Consider the following 25,892-nt stretch of genomic DNA (forward strand, 5'->3'; position numbering starts at 1 on the left):
ACATCCTTCCTATTCTTCTGCTTTACTGCAAACATAAAAATCGCTCTTTTTTTCTCACTCCTCTCCTCTCTGCTCTGTTCTGAACCTCTCTCTGCACACTGCTGTTCCCTGCCCCCACAGCAACCGTCACGCCACGGGACGCTAGTGACAACACCTGTTTCACTGCCCCCCCTCTCTCCTGTCTCCTCCCTGCGCCCCCCCCCCCCACTCTTATTTTCCAACCATCTTCTTCTTGTCTTGTTCTCTCCTTTCATCCCTGCAACTAACGAAGGTTATTTATTTGTTTATTTGCTTATTAAACTGTTTATTTATTTATTTCGACAATGGCAAGCCATGCTGATCCGGAGGTTCCTGGAACCCAACACGGACTGTTCTGCTTCCCGCCTCCTGAGATCAAGGTGGACGACGTGATAGAAGCCGCAGGACAGTGTGTGGGGAAGCGGAACATCATCGCCGTGGCCCCCATGAACCGTGGCTACGTGGTCCTCTTCACCAACGCGGAGATGGTGGCACATGTCATCGCCACGGGGCTCACCTTCAGGGGGGATATATTTGTGCAATGCACACCTCTCTCCTCCCCCGCGCGAAAAGTGCTCATCTCCAACGCACCAACTTTCCTAAAAAATGCCGACCTACGACGAGATCTTGAGCGGTTCGGCAAAGTTGTGTCCTGAATAATTATGCTGCCCTTGCGCACGGGACCCAGAAATAGCGCACGTCTTGTCATTTAAGAGACAAACATTCATGATTTTAAACGGCAACAATACGGAACTCAACGTGAACTTTAAGTACACTGTGGAAGAATACACCTACACCGTGTACGTGTCCACCGCGTTGCCACGCTGCAATGTGTGCGGTGGCTTCGGCCATGCCCGTGCAAACTGCACGGGGAAACCAAAAGGGAAAAACATGCAGCCTGCAGTAAACGCCACGCAACAACAGCAACAGCAGCGCCAGCAGCAACAGCAGCCACAACAGCCTCAGCAGCGCCGGCAAAAGCAGCTGCAGCAGCAGTCGCCGCAGCCCGCGCAGCAGCAGCAGCACCAGCAACTGCAACAGCAGGAGCAGCAGCAGCCGCATCAGCAACCGCAGAAGGAGCAGCCGCAGCAGGCGCAGCTGCCGCAGCAGGCGCAGCTGCCGCAGCCACAGCAGCAGCAGCCACCACTGCACGAGTGCCAGCTGTCGCAACAGCAGGACGCTGAAGCGGCGGCCGGTTGCACAAAGCCGCCCACCAACGACGAGGATGCCGAGGGCTTCACCCTTGTCACCTCCCGCAAGCGCAGGGTAAAACCCGCCCTCGGCGGAGGAGGCCACGCGGCCCCTAACCCTAAGCGCGTGGCCACCGCCGATCACGAGCCCTACCCAAAACTCGCAGAGCAGGACGACCAACCGCCCCCCTCGAGCGTCATCCCAGACGCCGTTGCAGGTGGTCAATATGAAGACATGCTGGACGACGACCCGCCTGAGGACAGCACGGTGGGACAAGAGCCGCCAACACCCCCGCCTAACGCCGCCACAGCATCCTCAGAGCAAGAGGAACCACCAGACGGTGCGGCGCCTGAAGGCGCCACACTGCGGAAAGGCGAGGAAGGCCGGCTCACCTCACCCGAAGGAAGAGCAAAGGACCCTCCACTACCAGAGGACAGCCACCCTCTTCCTAACGAGGCCCTGCCATCGCCAACGGCAAACGAGGCCTCTGCCGAGTCACATTATGACGAGCTGGAGAACTCGGACGGCGAGGTGTCAGCTGCTCACAAGTCGACAGCAAGTTTGATTGCACACCTCAGGGCATCCAAAAATTCCTCGAGAAAACTTTCAGGAAACGTAAAATTAAGGTCGGGACCTATTTCACTGACCCCGCCGCTTTCCTCACACAGTCCCAACAAATTTGCCGTAACAGCGACAGGTTGGGTTTCTCAGCTCAGGAATGCTACCGGCTAAAATCCCTCAATCGCAAGGCGAAAAAGGAGATTATGCTTTCTGCCCAGAAGTAACCCAACCCCCCGCAAATACTGTTAACACTACCACCATCATCCACCACAAAACTACATGATGGCTTCAGCTATTAAGGTTGCTAGTCTGAACTGTAACAGCGCTCGCAGTGACAAGAGGTGGGACCAGATCTGCCGCTTGGTCAGGGAACACAAAGCAGATGTGACTCTCCTTCAGGAAACCCACCTCGACGCCACTCTGGAGGCCCAACGCCAGCCTTTCCTAGGGGGCCGGGCTTTCTTCAGCCATGCCGAGGACAACCTCGCCGGCGTGGCAATTGTGCTCAGTTCGCGGTTTGCACCAGAAAATGTCTCCTTTAAAGAAATCGTCAAAGGTCACTTGATTTCTGTGGAATTCGTCCTGAATAAATCCAGCCTCAGGTGCTTTAACGTGTACGCGCCGAGCAAGGCCCCCGAGAGGAAGCTCTTCTTCGGCGCTCTGCGGGACGCACTCGCGACAGACGACGTGGACGACGTGCTCACCGTCGTGGGAGGAGACTTTAACTGCACCCTCGACCCGGCTCTCGACCGCAACACTGCCGAACCTCACCCTGAATCCCCACGGCCGCTAGCCGACCTCGTGCGGAGACTGGATCTGCGTGACGTGTGGCGACTACAGCATCCAGCCCAGCGGCAGTACTCCTGGTGCCGCTGCGGCTCGCAAGGCAGGATAAGCCTTGCCAGGCTCGACCGACTGTACGTCAACACCAGCAGCGTTAACCTGCTCGGGGACAGCAAAATCGTACCCTCCGGTTTTTCAGATCACCACCTGGTCTCTGTGCTGCTGCGAATTCCCAGAGCGGAGCAGCACAGCGCCTACTGGAGACTCAACATACAGCTGCTTGATGACACCGACTTCAGAGAAACCTTCAAAGCCTTTTGGGCTCAGTGGCTGCCTGCCAAAGGAAGTTTCAGCTCCCACCAGCTATGGTGGGACAACACAAAAGCACAGGTCAGGGTTCTCTGTCAGCAGTTCATGAGCCAGCATGCCGCCGCCAAGAATGAGGTGGCGCACCAACTGCAAAACGAGCTGCTGGCACTCGAGGCAGAGCTGAGCTCATCCCACGACACGCAGCTGGGTGAGACGCTACTGGAGAAGCAGCGGCTTTTCAGGTCCATCACAGACGAGCAGGCACATCGTGCTTTTGTGCACAAAAAGATGCAGCACCTGTCGCAGATGGACTCTCCCTCTAAATTTTTCTTCCGCTTAAACAAAACACCGGCCAACACCACAAAAATTTCCAGTTTGCGAACCCCAGATGGACAAACAGCAACATCTGAGAGCGAGATCGCCAAGACCGCCAGGGATTTCTACTCACAACTTTTTGCCGCCGAAACCATACACGACGAGGCTATCCGGGAGTTACTGGACGGGAGCCCTACTTTAGGAGTCCCCGAGCGGGATCGTCTGGACAGCCCCATCACCCTGCAGGAGCTCCACACCGCTGTGAAAGGGCTCACAGCTGGTAAAGCTCCGGGGATTGACGGCCTGCCGGTTTAATTTTATGCGGCCTTCTGGGATGAGCTTGGCCCTCAACTACTACAACTATTGATTGAGAGCCTGCAGAAGGGTGAACTCCCACAGAGCTGCAGGAGGGCGGTGGTCTCCCTGCTACCTAAGAAGGGGGACCTGCGGCTCGTTGAGAATTGGCGACCCATCTCCCTCTTTTGCGCCGAGTACAAAATCTTCTCCAAGGTGCTGGCAAACCGTATCAAGACAGTGCTAGGTCAGCTGATCCTGCCGGAACAGTCGTATTGCATCCCCGGCCGGTGCATATACGACAACATCGGTACGGTCAGAGACATAATCTCCCTTGCAGAAGCACACAACATGGACTTAGGCCTCCTCTTCTTGGATCAAGATAAGGCCTTTGATAGGGTGAGCCACGAGTACTTGGACAAACTCCTAACGTCGCTCGGTTTCGGCCAGGCCTTCATCTCGCATGTCAGGCTCCTGTACACGGGCACATCCAGCCTGTTGAAGATAAACCAGCGGCCCGGCGCCCCGTTCCCTGTGATGAGGGGGGTCAGACAGGGATGCCCTCTCCCGGGGCTGCTGTACACCCTGTCCATTGAGCCACTGCTACGCCACCTGAGACGAAATCTGTCTGGCTTCAAAGTCCCGGGACCTGAGAACACAGTCGTCAAACTCTCGGCTTACGCAGACGACATATGCGTCATCCTCAACGGCGCACGTGACGTATCCACGCTCTGCCAGGCGGTTGCAGTGTACGAGAGGGCCTCCTCCGCCAAGGTCAACTGGCCAAAGTGCGAGGCCCTGTGTTTAGGGCTGCAAGGCGGCATTCGCTCTGTGCTCCTCCCAGGAGGAGTCATGTGGCGGGACGATGGAGTCAAGTACCTGGGGGTTTACCTGGGGAAACCACATGTCGCTCTGAACAACTGGACCGAGCTAGCCGACACAATCGAAGCTAAATTACTGACATGGGCACGCCTCGCACCACAGATGTCATTCAGGGGCGAGTGCTTGTCGCTAACACCCTGGCTGCATCCGTGCTGTGGCACAATGCCAAGGCCCTCCAGCCTCCTGCTTGGCTACTCGCCAGAGTCAACCGCTCACTCGCTCACTTCGTCTGGCACGGGAAGCACTGGCTCAGGCCGGGCGTTCTCTGCCTGCCGGTGAGCGAGGGCGGCCAGGGTCTGGTAGACGTCACCGCCAGGATCATGAGTTTCAGGCTCATGGCTGTCAGACGGCTGCTGTACGACCGGGAGGAGCTACCCTGGAAGTCGCCGGCCCTCGCCCTGCTGAGAAATGCAGGGGGGTGCCTGGGGTACGGAAAGGAGCTTTTCCTGATGGACCTGAGCCTGGTCGACTACACAAGGCTGCCAAGTTATCACCAGAGCCTCTTGGACGCGTGGCGGAGCCTCGAGTGGAGCAGAACACGCGCGCCCTACGACCTCGCGCAGTTCCTGAACGAGCCCTTGTTCTGCAACAACCTTTTCAAGGGAATCAGAGGAGAGAGGACCCTGGCTCTACGCCTCACATCAGCAGGGCTGCGAAAAGTCTTCCACCTCGTGCAGACCCACCAGCCCAAGTGGAAGACCGCAGCTGAAATCGCCAACACCGCAGGGCTCCGCTCCATGCTCGCTGGGGAGAAGCTGCTGCGCAACGTACTCCACGCCATGAAGGAGCTACGCCTTTAACTAGAAGCACCGGAGGATGGTGGCGGCCCCCCCACCCTCCTCTTTCCCAGAGTTGTGTTTCTCCTGCGCCAACCCCCCTGGCCACAGCGACTCCGGCAAGCTCCTGAAGCTCCGAAGCTGCAGCAACGTGCCCCTCAAGAGTGCCCCAAACACAGCGCTCTACACGTGCTGTGTCAAGGCGCTCTACACGTGCTGTGTCAAGGCGCTCTACACGTGCTGCATAAAGGCGATACATTCCCGGGACCTAGCCGACCTACCGGACACAAAATGGAGAGACCATTTCTCTCCCCTCATTGCAGCCGCCCCTCAGTGGAAACTAATGTACAAGTCTCCCGTAGCCAAACGCTGCGGTGACCTCCAGTGGAGGTTGGCACACTGCACGTTGCCATCGGCCGTGTGGCTCTGCCGAATCTCGCCAGGGGTAACAGACTTGTGCATTTCCTGCGGTGCCAGGGAGGATCTGCCCCACCAATACTTACACTGCCAGTGGCTCAAGCCAATGTTCCGCCTTTTGGGGGACATCTTCAGGAAACTGAGGGTGCCTTTCTACAACAGCAGCTTCGTATACGGAGTGCCTTACCTGGCAAACAAGCGCCATGACCTCGCCAACTTCGCCTGCGCGCAAGCGAAGATGGCAGTGTACAGAACGAGGAAAAAGATGCTGGAGGGTGATACTGACGGCTGCTCTGTGCTTCCGGTGTTCAGAAGCCTGCTTAAGGCGCGGCTCCGGCTGGAGCACGCGTACCACACACACGTCGATGATGTGCACGTATTCTTCGAACGCTGGGGAGCCGGAAAGGCCCTTTGCACCAGCGTGGACGGCACCCTCATGTTCACTTTCTGAAATGCTCGCTCGTCACCGTGACGTGCGGGATGACACCACAACCACGTGACTTTTTCTTTTGTGTTGTGTGCGGTGCTTTCAGCACCACAGCACGTAGATTTGTAACGATTATGTAACGTTTGTTTTCTTTTCGGTTGCTGCTGACTGGGTTTCGTATTGGAGTCGCCTCCGGTGCTTTTGCTGCTGGTCGCAATAAAAGTTGTTTAAAAGTCTGTCTCTCTCTGTCTCTCTCTGTCTGTCTCTCTGTCTCTCTCTGTCTCTCTGTCTCTCTCTCTGTCTCTCTCTGTATCTCTCTCTCTGCTGAAGCCATCTCGTCGTGACCAGCAGCAGCAGACTTCGACATCGGCATCGAGCTCTTGAACCACAGCGCTCCTGCAGCTGCTGCTGCAGCTCCTGCAGCTGCTGCTGGCAGCTTGCACGAGGAGAGAAAATAAATGATTCCGTGTCAGACAAGAACAAGAACAGGAGTCTCACCGCGCAGAGAGCTGCGCTCATAACCACGCGCTCGAGGGTTCAAATTCGTGGCGGGTCAACTGAAACCCACGACCGTCAAACCCATTCCAGCCGGACAATCCCACGGGAATGATCCATTCTCTCGTTCGCAAGGGTGCAAGGAGGGCGCGGCAGACGAAGCGCAGTCACGATTACACACACACGCGAGTTTGTTTTTGTTGCTGTAATTTATACATGAAATACGGTGCTTATTTATTACGGTGAATGACACACCTAGTTAAAAAAAATAACGCCTCGTGCATTAATGCATGCAAATGAAGCCGGCTGGGCGGCAGGAATGTTTGGAGTGTGTGAGGAAAGCCAGCACTGTACCAACTGAGTGTATTCTGTGTACAGTGTCGTGTCTGGGGGTCTGCGTGTGGGGGAGCAGACATCGCCACGCGGCGTGGGTGGGGAGGAATCCCCGCAGCCGGCGGCAGCTCGGGCAGCCGCGATCACACGCGGGAGGCCCGCTGGGAGATGTTGACTACCTCGCCTGGGATACAGGGGGTCGTGGATTCAATCCCGACCCTGACGACGCCTGCTGTATATTTGGAGTTCGCGATGTCTCTCTCTATCATCATCATCATCACGGTGGCTAGGAGATGTTAACTACCTCGCCTGGGCTACAGGGGGTCGTGGATTCGATCCCGACCCTGACGACGCCTGCTTTATATTTGGAGTTTGCGATGTCTCTCTCTATCATCATCACGGTGGCTAAGAGATGTTAACTACCTCGCCTGGGCTACAGAGGGTCGTGGATTCGATCCCGACCCTGACGACGCCTGCTTTATATTTGGAGTTTGCGTGTCTCTCTATCATCATCATCACGGTGGCTAGGAGATGTTAACTACCGCGCCTGGGCTACAGGGGGTCGTGTATTCGATCCCGACCCTGACGACGCCTGCTGTAAGTTTGGAGTTTGCGTCTCTCTCTCTCCCCGTGGTTGCGTGGATTTTTTTCCGGGTCCTCCGGTTATTCTCTCCACATTTAGATGCGCGCGTTTAGAGTATTTGGATTTTATAAATGTCCAGCTGATAAGCCACTTCGTTGAGCTATCGTTTATGGGCAGGTTGCTTCTGAAAAGAGCTGTATAGCTCAATGGGCCTTACCTGGTAAAATAACAAATAATAGTTTAGTTTAAATAGTTTAATAGTTTTCTTGCGAATGGCAAATAACGTTCCCCGTTTACCGCCGGGGTTTTCCATGAAGAAGTAGCGGAGATCACTCGGGACGATTAAAACAATCGAGGACATAGAACGGAGCAATATTCTGAATTGTGTGCACTGTTAGGGAAGGCTGATGAATCTGGCTCGGGATAAATACGATCACGAACAACACGTTCACGAACAGTGCCAGAGGGAGACGATCGGATGACAGCAGAGTGTGGGGATTGTAGCTGGAACGGATGTTCAAGAGGCACCGAGACGAGAACGGTGAAAGAGGCGGGCAAGAGGAGGTGGAAGTTCTATTGGAAAGCGAAAGTTGATTTTGGCTTAGGAGCGTGCACGAAGACAACGGAATACGACCTGCAGAGCGAGCTGCAGAAGAAGCATGGGCAGGTGCGTGCTTGGAATCGCACTGAGACACGCAACGAGGAACACGCGGGACCCATGTGGACCAGAGACCATCGGTTAGGGACTGTTCAGGATGAGTGGGCCTCGGCAGGACACGGCGCTCAGAGGGGATGCTGCTGTCTGCTGCTGCTGTCTGCTGCTGTAGTCTGCTGCTGCTGTCTACTGCTGCTTCTGATGTTTGCTGCTGCTGCCTGCTGGACCCCAGTGACGATGGAGCGGCAGCCGCAGGGGGTGGGGGGGGGGGGCTGAGAAGACGATCAGTGTAGAGATGGCACCTTGACGGGATTAGCTCGTGCGTCGGGAGGAGCCAGGTGGACCGTTGCATTGCCAGAGCGCGACAGATAGCTCAGCTTGGGGAGGCCTTCATCGAGCAGCAGATAGAGCATAGTTCACGGCTGCGGCTGCTGCTGATGATGATGAAGACTTAAGACTGTCCTTTTTAAATTAAAAGAAGTTCATAAATTCAGCGTTCTTCCAAAACGGTACTGCGTCGCATCACCGCCGTGCCGTGATTGTCGCGTGACCTCTACAGTGACACCCTGATGATTATCATTGCCCCTGATCGGGATGCAATCCGTCCCGTGTAGTTTATCGTACGTACGGTAGTCCTAAGTGCACGGTATTCAACAAAGTAAAAAACAAATGTTATACTCTAATACATGACACTTATTGCACTGAGGGTGAATCGGGAGCCCAGTGAGTGCGTGTGAAGGTTGTTTTTTTTAAACACAGCTGATGAGCAGAGGCCCAAAGGTGAAGGTTGTTTTTGGGGGATTTTTATTATTTTAGATTTTGGATTTTTGGGGTTTTGGGTTTTGTCGGGCGTTTTTTTTGTTTTTTGGAGGGTTTTTTTTTGTTTTTTTTAGTTTTTGGGGGTGGGGGGGGGGTTTGGAGGTTTTTTGAGGTGGATGAGACGACGCGGCGTGGACGAGGCGACGCGGCCGCTGACTGCGTGCGCACGACGACAATGGGGGCCCAAGGCGCCTCTTCGTCATCACTCTATGAAGTCGCCGGAGCATCCCGACATTAACGGGGATTAGCGCTGTGGTTCGACGGTTCAACGCGCCGAGAGAATTAACTCTGACACCGCGCGTCGCAGTCCATCCGCTTACTCCACGAGAGTTTTTGTTCCCGCCCCCGTCACAAATTAAGCTCTGGTGAATACAAACAAAAAACAAATCATCGTCCCCTTCATTTAAATTCGTTGAAATGTCACCGCCTATAATTCACTGCGAGCTGCTGCTGCTTGTGTTATGGAGGCAATCACTGAGGTTCAATATCGGTTCGGCCACCCAACTCCGTGCCGTAAATTTCACGCAAATAAAAACCTTCCCTACGTTGCTCGAGCGCTGCGATGCGCTGCGGGGTGGCACAGCGGTAAGGCTCACACCTCGCAGCAACGAGGGCATGGGTTCGATTCCCGACTGTTGCCTTTTTCCGTGTTGGGTTGGTACGTTCTCCCCCTGCTCTGCACGATATTCCTTCTGGTTCTCCGGTTCCTCCCATAGCTAAGCTAAAACTAATACTGAACCACACAAGGTAACCGGTATTGGCCAAACATCCCAATGCTAAAATATTACCTGCAAATTCCACATTTTGGATTACACGTCGCAGCAACACCCACCTCCCTCCCTTACTGTAATAGAACACTTGGCAGGAACCTCCTGAAATCGATGCTTCGAGACTCAGCGTGAGGCTTCTCCTGGCCTGAACAAGCGGCAAATGAAAAACAATAGTGAGGGTAAAGCATCACATTTAGTGGGTGATCTGTCGCGCGGCCATAAACACGTAACACCTGCCCCATTGTCAGCGGCAAGCGCTCCGGAGCTTGGGAGCAAAGCGGGAAAGGTCACAGCCGGCGCGAGAGCGACCCAACATTTAAAGCGCGTGATCACCGCTGGCGTGACCACCGCTCACGTGACCACCACTCACGTGACCATCGCTTGCGTGACCACCACTCGCGTGACCACCACTCACGTGACCACCACTGGCGTGACCACCGCTCACGTGACCACCACTCACTTGACCACCGCTGGCGTGATGCCGTTGCCTTCCTGCCGCTGCCGTTGCTGAGCAATCTTTTAAAGTCAAAATTGGCAGAACGAGCGGCGCGCGGGGCTATTGGGAGGGCACTCACCGCGGTCGACGCCACTGCGCGCTCTTCTCTTTCTCTCTCCCCGTCTCTTCCACGAGCCTTAAAACGTCGTCGAGCAACTCGCGTTCGGTGCTCACACTTCCCGTGTGTTCATCGTCCAGGGTTTGCGTCGTAGGGCGCCAAACGTAAAGCGGTGTCCGTTTGATGGCAAAGCGTTCCTCTCTGAAGACATCTTTTTGTAAAAAAAAATTAGGCCATGTCTCCATTACCATCAGCGGGGCAAATCGCCAGGAGGCGGGCGATAGTTTATGCAGTGCGTTAATTGCCGTGTGAGCCGCGTTAATTTGCCTCCAGGGGTGGCCGGGTGCCTCGGAGGTCAGAGCGCTGAGCTGGCACTGGTGGGGGAGGGCCTGGATTCGACTCCAGGTTTCAGCCACCGCCGGTCATTCATTCAGGCTTCCCTAGGGTGTAGCGAGCCGATGGACTCTCATTTTTATTTTATTTTACCAGGTAAGGCCCATAGCTCTTTTTTCAGAAGCGACCTGGCCACAAACGATAGGTCAACGAAGTGGATTATGACGTGGATATTTATAGCAGCCAAATAGTTTAAACGCGTGATGTTGATTCTAAATGTGAAGGGGAAACCAGGATGAGCTGGATAAAAATCTACGCGACCACAGGAAGAGAGACAAGCAAACTCCAAATATACAGCAGGGTTGGGATCAAACACACGACCTTCTGTATACTCGGCGAGGGAGTTAACATGTCCTGACCACCGTGGCGCCCGGACTCAGTCCAGTCACCAACAGCTGGACACACAAAAATCCACATTCAATTGAGCATGGTACTTGATTTTCCTAAATTCTAATTCTGAGAATAAAAATACCAGTTTCACTGCGACACAACAAACATTGCTCGCATTCTGATAGGGCGCCGACTGTGTGGTCCACGTCTCTTGAGTAGATCTCAGAGGTAGCTCTTTGGTATTCGCTTCTGCGGGCTGTTCACCAACACGACGAGTCGGAGTGCTCTGCGAGATATCCGAATGGATTATTTGTCTTGTGATGTGACCGAAGGCTCAATTGGAATAATATTGGCGAGAAAATATTATCAAAAAACAACGTAAAAATCAAATCCTGAATGTGAATAAAAAGCCTTCACTGATATACCGGGATTCTTGGGTAAGTGGTGCCGTGGTTAGGTTGCTCTCAAACAGAACGACACGATATGGGACCTTTCTTTCCAGTATTAAAATATAACAGTCGGTGTTACCCTTTCTGGCAAAAAACAGGTGTCAAGATGTTAAAACACCAAACAGAATGAATCCCTGCAGTCACGAAAGCTTTAAATCGAAATCAGAATGGTTATTCAAGGAATCCTGTCTACATTGACCACGCGTACTTGTGGTGAGACTAGGCTCAAAAGAAAGCCGTCTCTGGTGTGGACCAATCAGTTTCAAAGACAATGCATCACATACTACCAGAGCGTGGCTTTTGTTTGCATGTTCACCACAAAAAAAGAGTAAAACATATTGTGATAGAACGACACGAGTTCGAATCTCGACCAAGGGTCAAATGTTGACTCAGCTCTTCGTTCTAGGTTTGATTAAATGAGTACCACTGTGTGAAACGCCATCGCCATGGGAATGTGGAATTTCCACCACTGCCTAAACAAGACAAAAATACTTTAATCGAGCCACGAGCCCAAACCGCAGGGTGGAGATTGATCTGAGTGTGAATTGTCACATGGGCAGCTTGGGCGGCAGGGGTGTTGACAAAGTGGTGAGACCCGTGCCTCGCAGCAAGCGGGACAAGAGATCGACTCCCGACTCACACTCTACGTAGCGAACCGCGCTCATCGGATGTGCGTGGAAAAGGACAACAAAGAAAACACAAAAATCAGTTCTAAATACATTCATTTTCAACCTCCCCAATATCGGAAGGGAGATCGTTTTAGGGCAGCCGCAGAAGCGCTTCTGAAAGCGCCACGCGATGCGGTGACCACCGTCGTTGTTGGATGGTTGGCAGCCATAATCCGCTGCCGCTGCTGCTGCTCTGTGCATCTGCAGCACTGGGCGACGAACCCAACAGGCCGGTTTGATTCCCGCTCAGGGCCGACATCGGTAACCAATAACTGAACCGGCCATGGGCCTCGCCCGAGGTCGACTCAGCCTTGCGTACATCACCGCTGGGCCGCTAGGAAAGACAAAGGTGGCCGCGCGTGGTGCTGGTGATGCTGGCGCACGGCACTTGCCCTGACAAGCTCGTGTGGCCTACACGGGGGTGGGGGGGTGTTTTAGCAATCTGTAGCTAAAGAGCCATCGTGTGTCCTGGTAGAAAATAAATAAATATAATTAATAAGTAAATCTTGACACGCTACGAGGAGACTGTCCAGAAGGCGAGGTTATTGTTCGAGGAGGCAGCTGTGGCGTGGACGCTTTGAGTGAATTATTGAGATCATCGTCGAGGGGGGGTACGGGGGGTGCACATGGGGGCGGGGGCGGGGTCCTCTGTGGGTCAGGTGATGCAACAGACACGAATAGGGGTTGTGTTGTGAAAACTGCGCCACAGGTGAATCGTCGAGCGTCGTCGTGGAGAACAGAGCCCCGTGGGGGGGGGGGGGGGGGGGTGGCAAGCGCAGTGGGGGGGGGGGGGGGGGGGCGAGCGCAGTGGGGGGGGGGGGCGAGCGCAGTGGGGGGGGGGGGGGGGGGGCGAGCGCCGTGGCGACCCCTGGGCTCGCTGCTGACTCGGGCGCCTCGCGCTGTCGGAGTCTAGATGTTCCTCCCGCCTCTTCTGCAATGGGTTGCATCTGGATTCTGCGGTTTCCTGCCATAGCCAACAAGAACAAGAAGTATAACAACAACATCATCAACAACAACAAAAACCCCGTACACTGTCAATCAAGCAATTTGGTATTGGGCAAAATTCCCAATGAAGCAATATTAGGAACCGTCCATAAGTGACGTCACGCGATTTTTGACCCCCCCCCCCCATCGTCACACGGCGTCACAAAAAGTCAGACCCCCCCTCAAATATGACGTCACAAAGCCCTGCCCCCCCCCCTTAAAAAAATATAAAACATGCTTCAAATCGCTTTAAACTATTGTCATTGTAGTGCGTATTTAATGTGCCGCTGCACTCTGATGTTGTAGGAGAAACGTTTATTAAAAAGTATATTTAATTAAGTAGAACATGTTGTCTACATTTTAAAGTTGCGCATTTTGATGTGACGTCACATTTCTCACCCCCCCCCCCCCCTCGTCACATATCGTCACAAATGTCTGCCCCTCCCCCCTTAGGTGCGTGACGTCATTTATGGACGGCCCCTTACAGCAAACAACTTAATGGTGATTACACAGCAGCAGCAACATCGCGCTCGGCTGCGAAACCTCGGCAGGACCCTCCTGAAGAAGAGCCTTGAGACTCGGTGAGGCTTTCCTGGGTAAACAATAATTATAGTAAATAATACATTCAAATGTACGAAGCAGACACCATGCATCTGTGCCTCCACATGTGGAATCATTACACGGCCTTCCGGGAGTTATTTGTCTCTTCCCAGCAGCATTGGCTCAACGCAAGCAAACTCCCGACCCGCTTTGACAATGAGTGTCTCATCAGCACAGTCGGGCGGCTTGAACCATCGATCAGCAGGTCGCGTGCGGTGGGGTGAAGTGTGGGTATTCGCACCTCACCCAAGGCGTCTGGCCAGCGTGGAAGAGTAGGCCAAGTGCCCTCTTAGAAGCAGTGGCGTGGACAAGCAATTGCAGAGTCTGCACATCAATATTGACCTCACCAGCGTTGGCATTCGTTGCGAGCTCACCAGCTCATCGTCTCTGTGGCTCTGAGATGGTGGTGGAAATGCCACATTGCCAGGGTGGGGACAGGTACAATGATGGGAAAACCCGCTGTTGCGTGCCCACATTGGCGCACACGTCCATGTCAGTGTCGAAGTGTGGGGGCGCCGCGGTGGCGAGATGTTCACTACCTCGTCTGGTGTGCAGGAGGTCGTGGGTTCGATACCGACCCTGACATCTGCTGCTGTATATTTGTAGTTTGCGGTGTCTCTCTCCCCGTGATCACGTGGATTTTTCTCCGGATCCTCCGGTTTGTCCCTCCACATTTATAATGAACATCACGCGTTTAGAGTATTTGGCTGCTATAAATGTCCACGTGATGATAATCCATCTTCGTTAAGCTATCATTTGTGGCCAGGTCGCTTCTGAAGCAGGGCTACGTAGCTCAGTGGGCCTTACCTTTTAAAATAAAAATAGTGTAATTTACATGCTGGCGAATAGGCAAGGAGCTTCTCTCTATTAGGCATGGGTCCTAGGTCGACGCAATCTCCATCGGACGGCTAACGCAGCGCGACCGTGAAGCGGCCCGATGTTTAACGAGTGACCGCTCAGTGCAGCGAGTCAGCTGTGGGCAGAGGAGAGATTCTCGTTACCTTAGACCTGCTTCTTGTTGTTGTTGTGGTGTTTATTCTGTTGCCCCCCCCCCCCGCACCTCCGATTAGCACGGTTAGCTACGTACGGTGCGAAAGAATTTCAACGTACATACAATTATTTATTGAGTGGCTTGTAGAGCCTCCTAGTGACGCGGGAAAGGGTGAATAATAGATAAATAGGTGCATGATTAACGTCTAGCGCTTTGTCAATATCCACCACAACTGGATGACATTCCCCCCACCCCCTCCCCCCACGCCGCCCATGATATGTCAGACGTGTGAGTTTTTTTTTTATCATACTTCACCATGCTGGGCAATGGTAAACAACAACAAACTCAACCACGTTCGTCAATAACACTGCGCTTGGCCTGAGAAGGAAAAAAGAAATATAATAGGCGACGTTTCGGACAATGGCCCTTCTTCCTAGCCACATGGTTGCTGCTTCTGGTCAGTGCCAGTTGGTGAAGCGGGTTCTCAGGTTCCGCTCAGATGTCGCCACTGATGTCAGCCGAGGCCAGGAATCGAACCCAGGTCGCCGGGTTCAGTGCGCAGTGCAGCGCGAGAACACCGGGCGACTCGCCCTGGGAAGTGAAGCACCGCGCCCACATCCCTCTCTCTCACACAGAGGTAGCGGACAGCGGTGATCATTACACTGCACGGGGCATTGTAGCTCAACGCTGTGGAGGCAGCGAGGGTTGGTGGATCACGCACACACTTGAGGAATCCTCGACGCTCGGGCCTTCAGGTCTCCATCTCCCGGATGGCCCTGGGTATGATGCCAGTACGGCAAGTGGGTTCATTTCCCTCTGTGCGTCCATTGAGTGTCTCTCACGCTCACTCACACGCGTGCGGTTTTTTCTCCGTGCGCTCCGGGTTCTTCCCGGATGTATAAACCCCCATTAATGGGATTAGCCAAACACCCCGCTGTAGGACCGCAGAGCCTCGCCATATATGGGCAACCGCTTCTGGCCGTCTTCCGGCGCGTGTCCGTGCGAATACCGCGTGCGCTACAACATTCTCCAGCGCGAGATGGAATCTGCGTGATCGACGCTGTATTTAAATCCACCCATTATAATAATTATTACCACTACTACTACTGCTACGACTGCTAGTACAGGATGCAGCCCCATCGGGTCCGTCCTGTGACATTTGCGAGCAGGGGACACACGTGGACCGTCAACTTTTTATGTGATGAGTGCACTGTCTGTGTACTGTTCGCATTCTAGCGTTCTCTGGATGCTGTCTCTGGTGTAGGCCAATCAGTTTCAAACACAACGCGTATATTAAATTATCAGAGCCATGTTTGTTTGGATTTTCACTGTGCGTGGTTAATACAGCCCCTGATTCCTTGCAAAAGGTTTCTATTCGGTGTTTGAACATCCCACCACAACTGTTTTATTTCCAGAAAGGGTAAAATCTCGTCTTGTTTTTTCATACTTTTTTTTGTTTTCAGGACACCCCTCGATGAACGCCTTTGCCCCCACCCCCCACCCCCGATGAGGGATCGCGAGATTTCTGCCGCCCGTGGGCGAGCGGCAGTGGCCGCGAAGAGCCGAGCCGCAGCTCGCAGGCCAAGCGGTGCCTGGCGAGGCATCGATCTTGCCCGCAAGGAGGCCGGCGGAGCGATCGCTCCTGACACATCCATCGCTCCTCATTAAGTGGCCTCCCCCGCTCTCCCCCGTGCCCATAATCCATCACAGCAGCCTGCGCCGCCGCCTCTTCTTCTTCTAATCCACGTTAGAGATTGTGTGCGGCTTGTTTTGTGCCCTTGTTCGAATCGGTGCTCCGATTAGCCCCACGTTTTGTTCGTACAAATGCGGTTATCTTGTCTCTCTCTCCCCCATCCCACGTCATACAACTAATGAGCTCTGGGCCGCTGCGCGATCGATGTGGTTATTAGCGGGCACTGCTTTCGCGTCGGCGGAGTCATTAAACGCGGCACAAAAGGCGCGGCACATTTGCTCTCAAAACGGAAATATTCGTGCTCGCGGCCAAACGGCCCTCCGAGTCTGATGTTGTCCACTGGCCACTGGGCAGTGTCTCGCTGTTGCATTGCGTGTGCAGGACATCAGCAGCATCAGCAGCAGCAGCATACACAACGTGCAGGCTGAAACGTGGAAACTATTCATTGCAGATGCAATCCGAAGGAGGGCGATCCGGAGGTCAGTGACCAGTGAGGGGGCAGAGCCTCACAGCCGCGCAGCTGGTGCCAGTGATCAGACTCGAGTGATCGATCTCGGAGTACGCATTGATCGCGTGACAAGAGGAAGGAAGACCAGTGCCGGAACAGGCGAGTGCGGGGCCTGTAGCATGATGTTATAAAGGGGCCCTAAATAAATAAAAACACGTAATATTAAAACACAAATGTTTTACTTGCATAGTAAAGTAATTGTATTTTTTTATTTGCTATATAGCCAGATAATAATACAAATCGCTGACCTTAAACACCAAGTCGTTCATAAAAGTTGAAGGCAATATAGTATTATAGTAATAGAGCAGGTGCAGAAACACTGAAACAAAATTGATAGCTTGGAAGCATTTAGCGCGGGGCCCTTAAAAGTGCGGGCCTGTAGCACCTACATATGTAGCTACTACATATGTAGCTACTGTTGCTACTAGGAGAATCCGGCACGGAGGAAGACCCAAAGAGCTCCAAGACATCACGCCAGACGGTCGTGGTGGCGGCGAGACGGTAAGAGTACTCCTCGGAGGTCACGCGGCAAGTTGGAAGTCGTCGCCGCATCTGGCAGAAGGAAGGAAGCGACAGCAAGGTGTGGTGGCATCAATAACATCGTCTGTGTTGACCTCATGAGCAGAGCAATGAAGCGGTCTGGACAGATTTACTGCGATATAATTTATTGGCAAGGCGGTTGATTAGTGACGAACAAAGTGTTTGTTGATCCACTGCTGGACGAGGCTCTCCACACTCAATATGGGTCATGGGTTGTTGTTGTTTTAATATACTTAACCACGCTGCTCAGTGCGGGTTGCTGAAGCCAGGGACTATAAACGAAAAACATTGTAATATTATTTTACCATGTAAGGCCCCACTAAGCTATACAGCTCTTTTTTTTCAGAAGCGACCGGGGTACAAATGATAGCTCATAGAAGTGTCTTGTCATCATGTGGAAATTCATAGCAGCCAAATACTTTAAAGGCGTGACGTTGATTCTTAATCTGGAGGGAAAAACCCGGAGAAAAATCCACGGGACCACGGGCAGAGAGAGATGGTAAACTCCAAATATTTATCAGGCGTGAGGGTCGGGATCGAACCCATAAACTTCTGTATACCAAGCAAGGAAGTTAACATCTCCTAGCCACCGTGATGATGATAGATAGAGAGACACACAAACTCCAAATATACAGCAGGCATCGTCAGGGTCGAATCGATCCCACGACTTCCTGTATACCAAGCGAGGTAGTTAACATCTCCTAGCCACCGTGATGATGGTGAGAGAGAGAGGGAGACGCAAACTCCGAATATACAGCAGCAGGCGTCAGGATCAGCATCGAACCCACGACCTCCTGAATACCAGGTGAAGAGGATAACATCTCGCCACTGTTTCTCAATTTAGTAAATAGAATTAGTGACAGAGTGATTGTGTGGCTTTGAGTTGCGGCCAATGGTAGCGTTGGAGCACTGAGCCGACATGATTAAGGTCCTGGGTTTGAATCACTGAGATTAAACCGCGATCTCGGGTGTGGTGGGTTGATGGTCTAGAATTAACGCGCCAAAAATACATCACTGTAACATTTCATTCGACCCTTAATCCAGCTCCGATTAGCACGGTTGGCTTTCGTATGGTGCGAAATAAGTTCAACATACGTACAGCTGAACTTCGGCTCTGAGGACTCAAATATCGCTTTGAGCGCGGCGCAAATGAACGTTACCTCCACGTGCAGAGCGCGTGGGGGAGCGATGCCATCCCCCCGCTGCGTGGAATGGCGGGTTGCTCGAAGAAGGAAGTTGGCGGTAGTTCTGCGGTGTCCACTTCCGCGCCACTCCCGCTAGAGCTCCCCCTGGTCGACTCTTCTCACGACGCCGGGAGCACACTCGCCGTTCGTTTCGTGGTGGGGGGGGGGAGCCACAGAAGGAGTGGCAGTCAGTTGTGCACTCAAATCCTAAGCGTGGCGGGTTTACACTCCAATACACAACCGGTGTGCTGTGCTAGTAACGTGGCGGGTTTACTCTCCAACACAACCGGTGTGCTGTGCTAGTGTAGTGAGTTAAGCTGAGTCGCAGACGTACTGTTTGGAGGCAACACATTTATTTAACACCAACACATGGGGTAACTGCCCCTTAACATAATAACAACCTACGGTTGTGATCACCAGGCTAACGACACCAATTACAATGTAACTAGCTACAACGGACCGGGACCACAGCTTGGGTCCCGGTCACCGTGTTGGAGACTCTGTAGTACGCAGAACGTAAACGAAGGTTTTCTTCAGGATGAACAACAGTGCCAGTCCCTCTGGGGACCCAGCTTATATCCTCTGTGGCGCGGCTGGCTCCGTCCTTGGCCACGACCACCTTCCAGGATCCTTTCCCGAATCCAGTGGAGACGGCGCTGGTGGCGGCTTGGGGGGCGTTAGATGCGCGGCACCTGAGGACGGGATTACGTGACTCCGCAGAGGTTGGTCCTCAGCGGTTACACACCTCAGCTCGCCGGGCACATCTGACACTCGGCCCCTGCCTAGTGGAGATGGAATTAATTCACGTGGTGCAATGAAAGGCTTGAGGCACGATGGATGTACAAACCAACTCCGCCGACCCAAACAAATCTGAACACACTGGGGCTGAAGGACCCGAATCACATCAACCGGCCCCCTCCAGGGTTAAACAATTTGGGCGACGTACCCACTTGCACCTGTGGACAGTGCAGCCAGGCTTTGTCACCTGGACCCACTCATGTGCGGAAGGACGGGAACCCCTCAGCCGCTCATATGCCAATTGGCGCGAATTTTAATTTTCTTTAGACGTTTCCGTGCTTCTGAAAGCTTTTGAAGGGTAAAGCGCATAGAGTCAGATTTTTTTAAATTTAGCCTTGTTTGGCGCGGCTCGTAATGGGACATCAATCGGGCGGTCGTGTTCTCTTCTGTACATTCAAAAAACATGGTGTGGGGCCATTCTATAGGCAGCCAGGACTCCGGGAACATGCAAGTCCCAGTCAAGTTGGGACTCGCTGACCTGATGGCTCAACATGGAGGTGAGAGTCCTGTGCAGCCGCTCTACCATTCCATCTGTCTGTGGGTGGTATGGTGACATGCGTACTTTCTTTGTTCCCAACAAATCGCACAACTCACGCAGTAATTTTGAATAAAATATTTTGCCCTGATCAGTCAGAAGATGCTAGGGGGCACCCTTATCCATCACATAGCCATTGAGGAATGCTTCCGTGATCGTCACCGCCGATTGGTTAGGGAGCGGCCAGGCCATCAGCCATCATGAAAAATGCTCGACTCCCACTAGCAAACACTTGCTCCCACGAGGGGTAGTGGGAAATGGACCAAGGATATCCAGAGCAACCAGCTCATTTATGCGGGATACCTGAATGGATTGCAATGGTGGGCAACATGGTTTAGATGGTGGTTTCCGCCGCGCGCACTGCACACACCCTTTCAACAAATTTGCAACATCGTTTGCCATGCCAGGCTTAAGCGTGGCCAACGTCTTATGCACACCCAGGTGCAACAGTCACTCGTGCACCGCTCAAATTACTTTACCCCACAGAGCAGTGGGCACAACAATGTTGTAACGGTGCAAACCTTCGTCCCAATGCATAAGCAATCCGTCTATCTCCACCCCCATCAGCCTCTTTGACATGGCATCGTTTTTTAAGCAAGGAAGCGTCCTCAACCTGGAGGCACCCCCATTCTGCATGGTCCAACTCAATGACGGCGTCACGCGCCACAGGATCCTCGGCTACCTCAGATGTTCCAACCTCGGCTGACGCTGCAAGTGGAGGGGGCGAGTCCTCAGTGAGCTTCTTACAGCGCCCGAGCCCAAAAAACACGCGCACCCATCGCTCGTTGGTAATCACGACAACTCAGACAATTCCACATTTTCTGAACAAAGCGTATCCATCGACCTCTCATCAGAATCCTTTTACGGCCGCGTATTTGACGCGGCCCCCACACTGGAGTGGAGGATGGTGGGCCGGTGGATGGCGGTGGTCTGGGGAGGCATCGTCGCGGTATGCGGCAGCCCGATGAGACGTGTCCCGTTAGGCCGCAGTTGTAGCACACAACGAGCCCACTCCCAGGACGAGGAGATGTCTTCCACCATCGTTGTTCATCCCGTCGCACCATGCCATCCCCTTGCCAGCCTCCGCCTTGGGTCGATGCGCAGGCTTGGACCGGCTCCACGTCTTCGGTTGTATCACGCGCCTCACGAGGTGCGGTATATGCTGCCAACTCCTTATGCCGTTGCAAGAGCTGTTGCGCCTGGATGCATCTTGTAACCCTGATCGAAGATAAATCGTCGTCGTCGACAGCTGGCAGGACGACATTGAGGTCTTTAGCCAGAGCCAGCAATCTCTAGAGGACCAGCGAGTCGACTCCATTGTGGTCCATCTTCGGGAAGGCAGCCTTTGCTAGTGCCAAAAGTGCACTACAGAAGGCGAGGGGCATCTCGGCTTCCCCCCTTCTCCGCGCGGCGAACTTGTGGCGCACATTTGACGGCGGATCGTAGATTGCCGGCAATTGGTCAAAGGCTTGATGTAGTGTGGCCCTCTCCGACGGCGGGATGGTGAGAAACGCCACCAAGGCGTCGTCATCAAGTGCGGCGGGCAGCGCTCTCAGCGCCTCCGTTCACTCCGCCAAGCCGCTGTTCGTCCGGAATCGCCACGTGAAGGCCACCCAGTTGCCTCCAGCAGCTGTGAATTCTTTAACAAAGGGCAGTCGTCGTCGAAGAGATGGAACGTCCACAGGCGAACTTGACGCACCCTCACATTTGGTGGGCTCCTTGTTCTGTTCCACCATCAAAATGGTGGCCGCATGCGTGGGTTGCGCCACGGATGTTCCCTGTTGGCAAGAAATGGCGGCGGAATGTTCTGTCCTGCGTGGCTCCCACCGCTGACTCCTCGCGGTGGAGCTCCGTGACAATGGCCGCCGCGATGTCAATACATCGCACGCCGTGCCTCTCTAGGGCCGGCACCACAAAGTGACATCCCGCGATGTCACTACACTAGTAACGTGGCGGGTTTGCTCTCCAACACACAACCGGTGTGCTGTGCTAGTATCGAATTAGACACGTTTTGTTTACGCGCTTAAACCTTACTAATTGGCTGTATCGCGTGTTGGCGGGTTTAATGGCACATTTATATTTATGCAATCTAACAAAAAAAAACACTATTATGGAGTGGCAGTCGGGTTCACGTTTGCACTCCCAGCAGACAAGGGAAGGAGGAGGCGGCGATCTGGTCTGCTTCGTTATTTTGTTGCTTGAAAGACCGTCTAGGACTCTAGGAGGTCTGTCCTGAGTTGTCACGCGTGGTTTGTTGAAGCAACTGCTGTTGAAGCGACTCTTTGGTGTCACCTTCCAGCGCCATTCCCTGACTGTGCGAGTTCTGGAGAAACTCTGTAAGCAACCCTCACACTGCATGTCAGACATATGAACCTTATGGCGGTACCCCGGGGTACCATAGTAACCCGGCTCTCGCATAATGTCCGTGATGTGGTCATTTTTAATCTGTTGATGGTCGGCGATGCGGCAATCGACTCGTCTCGATAACGGAATTTTTTATGCTAATGTTTGGCATTCGACATCGTGGAGTAGCACTGATTTCGGATTGATTGGTACCCCAGTCGCGGAGTTAAGTCCACCCCTGGAAAAAATAGTGTCCCAGAAATAAAATATTTTATTGCCTCGGCCATTTTGTATTATTTGCTACCCCGGGACACCGCCATAAAGATCAACTGTCCCCCGTATAGCCATGAAATACGTTTCGTAGAAAAGCTGTTATCGAGTACATTTGAAGGCCAGCACACGAGAGGGTGCTGTGGCTAGCACCATGCCTGGCCGCCTTCGTTTCCCAAGTGATGGTGTTTACACACTGCGCCAGGTACTCATTTAAGACTGAGTCAACATAGGGGAGGCCTAGGACCAGTTCAGATATTTATCTTTGATGTTGGCCATGGGCAGGAATCGAACTCGGTTCACCGGGTTCATAGTGCAGTGCACTAAGCATACTCGTCCACTCACTATCCCACTCATTTACTCACTCATTCAACCTCTCAACGACTCAATCGCTCAGCAACTCACCCACCCACCTACTAACGCAGGTCACAACAACTCACCCATCCACTCACCTGCTTACGCATTCCTTCACTCACTAAACCATGCATTCATTCACTCACCCACCCACTCATCCACTCATTCATTCCTCGCCCTGCTCCATTGTAGAATTCTATTTTTTTTTTATCCCAAGTAAGGCCCTATGCGGCTCTTTTTCAGAAGCCACCTGGCTGTCAGAAATCATAGCTGAACAAAGTGGCTCATCACGTGGAAATATATAGCAGCCAAATACTCTAAACGCGTGATCTGATTCTAAATGTGGAGGGGAAAACCCGGAGGACCCAAAGAAAAATCCACGCGAACACGGGGAGAGAGAAAGAGAGATACACGCAAACTCCAAATGTTCAGCAGGCGTCAGAGTCGAGATTAAAACCCACGACATCATGTATACCAGGCTAGCTAGTTAACATCTGCTAGCCACCGTGGCGCCCACTGTGGCTAGGAGATGTCTATTTCCCCACAAGCTCCCGCAACTAATAACGAAGCTCGCTCAATTCAGGAAATGCTTTCGCTCTCTATTCAATAAGAGCACTCATTGTGCTCCGCGCCGTGGGCCGCTTAACGTGATGGGGCCCTGTAGACCGGCGCTCAGCCAGCAGCTGTGTTTGGGACGCGCACACACAAATAATCCCAGTGGCACGATTGGAACATAACCGGCGGTAAAAAACAATGTTTAGGTGGATTTTAACGAACACAATACCATTAATTGTATCTCTCGATGCATATCCTTGTTTTCTCGAGGCAATAAACGCGTTAACCTCATCGGGGGCGGGAGGGGGAGCAGAGGTAATTGTAATCACGTTGTGAGCTGCAATCACAATATTATTTTGAATTCGTCTTTTGCAATCGCTCTCCCGTGTTTTTTTTTCGGGTTGTACCGCGCGATGTCCGATATTTCGCTGCACGTGCTGGGGTCTTCTGCCGGAGCTGGATGTGATGCTGATCTCGTGGGGCATGAATCCATCGATCTTCCTCCTTTAAGTGCGTTGACATCACTGGACACGGAGCGCAACGGATGCCGAGAGAATTGTCAGCCGTTATTTTCCTCTCTCTTAGGCACGGAACGTCGGGCATCGCGCCGAACATAGACGCGGCACAATCCCGAAAGCGCATCGCAAGAGCCGTGGAGCAGCAGCAGCAGTAGCAGTGCAACTGGCGAAGGCATACGTGGCAGTGCTGGGCCATCTTCCGCGACAATTTAAGCTCATGCGGAGAGCACACACGCATTGGAATAAACGGGAGCGCTCGGTATCGAATTGCTGCCTTCCGCTGTGCAGGGAGAAATGAGGCGACGCAGTCGACCTCGAGCGGGCGCGGCTTGCCCTTGAGACATTGAGCTCCGTGGAACACTCATATCCAGTTTCAGTAGAGGTGACGTAGCGGCATCCTCCTCGCGGCAACTTCTGCGTTACGCGCCACTGTCTTATTCTTCTTCTCCCCCACGTACAAGATCGGGTGATGGATGTGTAAAGATGAGGCTGTAGTTTATTATTTAGGTGGACTTATCGGTCCGTTTTGCCCGTCTCTCGTCTGCGCTGCCACGTTGAGACGGGAGGGAGTTTCACTTGGCACGTTCATGGAGGGCAGTGCACCCACCACCTTGTGTGGGAGAACGGTTTTGACCCTCCGTGCCTCATCAGCAGAGTCAGAGTGCGCCCCCCTTCAGTCGCCACGCCACGCACGCAGTTTCCGCGCTCACGTTCGCGTGATTCATTGCGCGCACGAAATTCATTCCGCAGAGATCGCTGCTGGGTGCCGCTCATCCCTCCGGGCCGCCGCCAATTGCTCGGCCTTGGGGAGGCGTGGAGCCGTAGAAGGCAGAGCGCGATCTGTCACGGATTCTCCCGCAACCTTGATGCCACCCCACGTGCGTTTAACCATCCCCCACACCCCTCCCCCGTGCGCTGCCAGGGTGTGACTCACTACAAGGGGGGGGGGGGGGTGTAGGTGGCAGGGTGGTGGCAGCGACGCCGGTGCCTCTACACAGTGGCAAGTGCCTGGGTTCGAGTCCCACACGTCGCCTATTACAGCAATACCCCGCTTTACGTCGTGGGATGCGTTCCTGAAATGTGCGACGACGAATATCGAAACGATGTCAATGAAAGCGATTCACGGGGTAGTAGTAGGTAGTGGTGGTGGTGAAGGGTGAGAGGTGACAGATAACGATATGGGGGGGGGGGGGTGGCGGTGATGCTGTCAGCGACGTAAGTGTGGGGTTGAGGCGACGCAAATCCGGAAGCGGTGTCAATACAACGAGGGCGTTTTGGCGAAGCCACGAAAAAAGGGTCACAGACGAAAATTGGGGGATGACTGCCACAGTATTATTGGGGAATGTATTGAGTTTTTTGTTGTTGATGTTTGTGCTTGCGCACCACTGCCAACGCAGTATCACCAAATGTGCATGCACAAGTTGTTGTTGATTGCCCTGTGAATAACCCAACCATTAATATGTTCAGGAAGGCGGGTGGGGCGGCCCGGACCGTAAGGGGATATAAGGCGGGTCCCTGAGTGGGACCGGGGTCGTTGCATTCTACAAGCGGGAAGCTCAACATCGACAAGCGGGAAGCTCTACGTCTCGAGCTGAAGCACAACACCTACAAGCTGGAAGCTCAACATCTACAAGCTGGAAGCTCAACACCTACAAGCTGGAAGCTCAACATCTACAAGCGGGAAGCTCAACACCTACAAGCTGGAAGCTCAACATCTATAAGCTGGAAGCTCAACATCTACAAGCGGGAAGCTCAACACCTACAAGCTGGAAGCTCAACACCTACAAGCTGGAAGCTCAACACCTACAAGCTGGAAGCTCAACACCTACAAGCTGGAAGCTCAACATCTACAAGCTGGAAGCTCAACACCTACAAGCTGGAAGCTCAACACCTACAAGCGGGAAGCTCAACACCTACAAGCTGGAAGCTCAACATCTACAAGCTGGAAGCTCCACATCTACAAGCTGGAAGCTCAACGTCTACAAGCTGGAAGCTCA

This window comes from Lampetra planeri, chromosome 50 (genome assembly GCF_965212315.1).
Source record: "Lampetra planeri chromosome 50, kcLamPlan1.2.h2, whole genome shotgun sequence".
Taxonomy (NCBI): Eukaryota; Metazoa; Chordata; class Hyperoartia; order Petromyzontiformes; family Petromyzontidae; genus Lampetra; species Lampetra planeri.